This window comes from Oncorhynchus mykiss, chromosome 11 (genome assembly GCF_013265735.2).
Source record: "Oncorhynchus mykiss isolate Arlee chromosome 11, USDA_OmykA_1.1, whole genome shotgun sequence".
NCBI classification, from domain to species: Eukaryota; Metazoa; Chordata; class Actinopteri; order Salmoniformes; family Salmonidae; genus Oncorhynchus; species Oncorhynchus mykiss.
In genome coordinates, this window is record NC_048575.1 from 60981635 (window position 1) to 60987479 (window position 5845).

Consider the following 5845-nt stretch of genomic DNA (forward strand, 5'->3'; position numbering starts at 1 on the left):
GTGGTTAAAGTTTTTATTTTATATAGTGTACACAAACGACATAAAAACAAGGCGAACAGCTTTCAATATCATTTCATATTCATAGATTGCCATTCATGTTCGAATAAATGCAGTTACTCATCTGTAAATAAGTTGTGAGAATGTGTTGTAATTGTTTCTTTTTCTCAGACAGGAATATCTGTTGACGCTATAGACGTCACTATCTTTTTGCCACAGCATTCGTTGCTATCTACCGCCATCTAGTGCTCAAAGTTAGTAAGTGTCGCTAATCATCACGGGCACAAATCAAGTCTGTCTGTGGCACAAAGCACCACTGTTGGCTTTTTCAGTCTCTGAATAAATATGCATAAATATCAATATATCATGGTCCTGGGAACCCAGGGTGTGCACTGCAGGCTTTGAATCTCACAGCAGTCTAGCTAGCATAGGCTATATCGGTGAAGTTAGGGCAGTGGTGCTCAGTATACTTTTGATCGGCTCTAACTTCGGACTTAAAAGGTCGTTTTTCTATTTATTATGATCTCTCCATGGTGAATACGTACAGTGAAACACTCAATATTGAATTCAGAACACTGGGCTGTGAAACAGTTTTCACTGGGCATTGACACACATTCCATTCTAAAATCACGTATTTGTGTGTGTGTGTGGTTGTGTGTGTGTGTGTGTGTGTGTGTGAGGGTGTTGAACAGAGATTTACAGGCGGGTGTTCTGTTGCCATGGCCGTGGGATTCTGAGCATTCCATGGGCAGGTAGAATCTAAACAGAGGCAGTCATGTTTGTGTGTGTGTGTTTGTGAGTGAGTGTGTGTGTGTGTGTGAGAGAGAGAGAGAGAGAGAGAGAGAGAGAGAGAGAGAGAGAAAGAAAGTGTGAGAGAGGTAGAATCTAAACAGAGCTTGTGTGTGTGTTTACCTCACTGCCCTACAGGCACATTTCTGTTCTCAGTTCTACACACACACACACACACACACACACACACACACACACACACACACACACACACACACATACACACACACACACACACACACACACACACACACACACACACACTGAGCACTCATCCCCAGGCTGTGTTGACTTAGTGGAATTCCTCTGCTGGTTTATTTAACATTCTGTGGTTCAGCAAGTGGCTGTCCAAAAGAAGCCAGATATGCACTGACTGTGTGTCTGTCTGTGTGTGTGTGTGTTTTTGCTTGTCTTTCTCTGTGTGTGTGTGTGTGTGTGTGAGAGAGTTTATGTGTGTAACATCCCAGCCGTGAGAACCTTTAATTCCAGTTTGAGTCAGGCCATGCCTTTAGGTAGCCTACAGTATTTAGTTTGCCTTCCTCAAGCTGTTGGCTGAAGTGAGAATGTTTATGTAAGATCTACCTGATGTGGTGTTGACTAGGTGTGTGAGTGTGTCTGAGAGTGTGCACTACTTTGCATCATACATGCTTGTCTGTGTTTATGAGTGCTCAGCACGTGTCTCTGCCTTAGAGTGTCTGTGAGTCTGTGAGTTCCCGCGTGCTGGCTGTGTGACATATGTGATGGTAAGCAGCTTGTGTGTGTGTGTGTGTGTGTGTGTGTGTGTGCGTTTGTGTGTGATGGATAGCTTCCACAGGTAACTTATAGAGCTTAAAAACATAATGGACTGATATTTTCCTCCAGCTGCAGTACCTTATTTGTATCCTAGATGGCGCCGCGACACACTGTACAACACTACCATGGGACTTGAGTCTTTGTTTTGGCTCATTGTCATCTCTCAGGTGCTATTTAGCATTTATACAATGTGGGCTGGTTTTCATCAATCTGGTGTTCAGAGAGGGGAGCCATAGACATGAAGGGCTGCTTGATTAGAGGGATAACAGAGAGACATCCTGGAGCATCAGGAGGCCAACATTATAGAATAGACTGCTCATAGAAATATATAGTTCATAAAAAACAAGGTCCCTTCAGCACTATAAACTACATATCTGTCTGTAACATTCCGAACGCATCACCATATGAAACACCCCTGGGTAGATTCTCATTTGGAACCATGTCCGAGGCTATTTGTAAACAAGGAATTATTAGGAAGTCCCTCCCTCCTTCCCTCCCTCTGGACCCGGGCCAAGGCAGGCACATGACAGCACTCTGAGAGTTGAACTTCTAGATCTAATATTCTGATTTTGATTGGATAATCCTGTCATACTGTAATTTAATTCAACATGTTCAGGAGGAATCTCCACCATCTTGATATTCACTACAAATCTCCCCAAATCTATATTTTATGTGGTTGATTATGCGTGTGTGGTTGGTTGTTGTGGTGTGAGTAGATAATCAGGTTTGTGTGTGTGTTATGGTCCTTAGGGTCTTGTGGTCTGATAAAGCTGACTGAATGACAGATCGCTGGTCCTGTTATTAGTATTAGCCTATACACTGACTATACCAAACATTAGGAACACCTTCCTAATATTGAATTGGTGGCCATATTGCTTCTATTATCCAAACAAATATTGATTTGTAGACAGAAATGGATGGTAAAAGTAATGGATTACCTAGAGACTGCTTTTCCAAATGCTCAAGGTGCTTTAGCTTGTGAAGAGAGTACTTGTGTCATTCACTGCAGAAGTCTTCAGAATGGTGTGTGTCTTCTAGCGGTTCTCTCTGGCTGTAGAATACAGTTGTGTGTGTGTGTGTGTGTGTGTGTGCTTGTTTGTGTGTGTTAGGGGGGCTGGTAACTTGTGTTAATCCTTCTTTAACCTGTCTCCTCTTCATATACACTTATTGAAGTGGATTTAACAAGTGACATCAATAAGGGATCATAGCTTTCACCTGGATTCACCTGGTCAGTCTGTCATGGAAAGAGCAGGTGTTCTTAATGTTTTGTACACTGTGTATTATGAAGGCCTACTAGTTCAGAGTCTGATGTGCTGTGTCTGACCAACTGTCTCACTATCTCTCTCAGATCAATCTTCTTGACCCTAACCAGTCAAGCTTCCAGACGGGTCACTCAACCGAGACTGCTCTTCTTTGTGTCACAGGGGGCTCACCGTACTGCCAAAGCTGACTCTCTCTCCTCTGTTCTCATCCTCCTAGATCTATCTACTGCCTTCGACACTATGAACCATCAAATCCTCCTCTCCACCCTCTCAGGGCTGGGTGTTTCAGACTCTGCACACTCTTGAATTGCACCCTACCTGGCAGGTCACTCCTACCAGGTGACGTGGAGAGGATCTGTATCTGCACCACGTACTCTCACTACTGGCGTTCCCCAGGGCTCGGTTCTAGACCCTCTTCTCTTCTCTCTATACACCAAGTCACTCGGCTCTGTCATATCCTCACATGGACTCTACTATCATTTCTATGCGGATGACACTCAACTAATTTCCTCCTTCCTCCCTTCTGACACCCAGGTGGCGACACACATCTCTGTGTGCCTGTCATATATCTCAGCTTGGATGTCGGCCCACCACCTCATCCTCAACAAGACGGTTCTGCTCTTCCACCTGGGGAAGGCCTGCCCACTCAAAGACCTCTCCATCACGGCTGACAACTCCACGGAGTCCCCCTCCCAAAGTGCAAAGAACCTTGGTGTGAGCCGCGTGACCCTGGACAACACTCTGTCGTTCTCTGCCAACATCAAAGCAGTGAGCCGCTCCTGCAGGTTCATGCTCTACAACATCCATAGAGTACGACCCTACCTCACACAGGAAGTGGCGCAGGTCCTTGTCCTCTCCTGTCTGGACCACTGCTACTCGCTGTTGGCTGGACTCCCCACATGTGCCATCAAACCCCTGCAACTTATCCAGAACGCTGCAACCCGCCTGGTTTTCAACCTTCCCAAATTCTCCAATGTCAACCCACTCCATGCCACAAGCTCACATCCACTACAAGACCATGGTACTTGCCTATGGAGCAGCAAGAAGAACTGCCCCCCCTCATGTAGTTCTGTCTTTGAGCTGTTATTGTCTGTTAATGTGCTGTATGATGTCATCAAAGCAGTGAGCCGCTCCTGCAGGTTCATGTTTGGTGTGGACCCCAGGAAGAGTAGCTGCTGCTTTCTGCAACAGCTAATGGGGATCCTAATAAAATAACAAAATACCTTCAAGCTATGCTCAAACCCTGCACCCCGGCCCGAGCACTCCGTCCTGCCACCTCTGGTCTTTTGGCCCTCCCACCCCTACAGGAGGGCAGCTCCCACGCATCCCAGTCCAAGCTTTTTTGATTTGATTTATTAGCATCCCCATTAGTCGACGCCAACGACGACAGCTAGTCTTACTGGGGTCTAACATATACTTTACATACATTTTAAAAACATGAACATGTAGTGTGTGTGTGCATCTATCAGTTCCACATACATGTCAGTACATACACACAACAAGTAGGTCACATGGGGAGAGGTGTTGTGCCATGAGGTGTTGCTTTATTTGTTTTTTGAAACCAGGTTTGCGGTTCACTTGTGCTTTATAAGATGGAAGGGAGTTTCATGCTCTCATGGCTCCGTATAACAATGTATGTTTCCTTGAATTTGTTCTGGACCTGGGGACTGTTAAAATATCCCTGGTGGCATGTCTGGTGGGGTAAGTGTGTGTGTCAGTGCTGTGTGTAAGTTGACTATGCAAACAATTTGGAATTTCCAACACATTGTTTCTTATAAAAACAAGAAGTGATGTAGTCAGTCTTTCCTCAAATCGTAGCCAAGAGAGACTGGCATGCATAGTATTTATATTAGCCCTCTGATTACAATGAAAAGCAAGACGTGCTGCTCTGTGCTGTGCCAGCTGCTGCTCTTCTCTGTCCTGGCACCCCAATGGTGGAACCAGCTTCCCTCTGAATCTAGGACAGCAGAGTCCCGGCCCATCTTCCTGAAAACATCTGAAACCCTACCTCTTCAAATCAAATCAAATCAAATCAAATGTATTTATATAGCCCTTCATACATCAGCTGATATCTCAAAGTGCTGTACAGAAACCCAGCCTAAAACCCCAAACAGCAAGCAATGCAGGTGTAGAAGCACGGTGGCTAGGAAAAACCCCCTAGATAGGCCAAAACCTAGGAAGAAACCTAGAGAGGAACCAGGCTATGTGGGGTGGCCAGTCCTCTTCTGGCTGTGCCGGGTGGAGATTATAACAGAACATGGCCAAGATGTTTAAATGTTCACAAGTGACCAGCATGATCCAATAATAATAAGGCAGAACAGTTGAAACTGGAGCAGCAGCACGGCCAGGTGGACTGGGGACAGCAAGGAGTCATCATGTCAGGTAGTCCTGAGGCATGGTCCTAGGGCTCAGGTCCTCCGAGAGAGAGAAAGAAAAAGAGAAAGAGAGAATTAGAGAGAGCACACTTAAATTCACACAGGACACAGAATAGGACAGGAGAAGTACTCCAGATATAACAAACTGACCCTAGCCCCCCGACACATAAACTACTGCAGCATATATACTGGAGGCTGAGACAAAGACTTTAAAATAACACTCCCTTTACTAGACTTTGCTGGTAGCTACTTTATTGGGGAAAAAATGTACTTACAATGACTGTGATCTATCTTAAGATGAATGGACTAATTGTATGTTGCTCTGGATAAGAGTGTCTGCTAAATTACCAGAATGTACAGTCAGGTTGCCTAGGGTTGCCTAAGTTTCTGTTCTGTCTCTCAGAAGCGAGTCAACCAAAGAGAATATACGAAAAGTCCAGAAACTGCTTCTACGATACAAATATACAATCACGCCTGTAGGTGATGTCATGTCGACGTTGTCTAGCTAAGCTTATGCTCAGCAACATGTCATCGCCCTAATGGTTGTGTCATGCTGAACTGACACAATATTAAGTTGTTTTGGACAAAAATATAAAAGGTTTGACTCAAATCTAGGTCGTGCCTTTTAGA

The 5845-nt window shown here is 44.9% G+C and overlaps 1 pseudogene; it reads left to right on the plus strand.

Moving 5' to 3' along the window:
* Positions 1-2491: 2491 nt before the first annotated feature.
* Positions 2492-4851, plus strand: LOC110535083 (annotated as a pseudogene).
* The last annotated feature ends 994 nt before the right edge of the window (positions 4852-5845 follow it).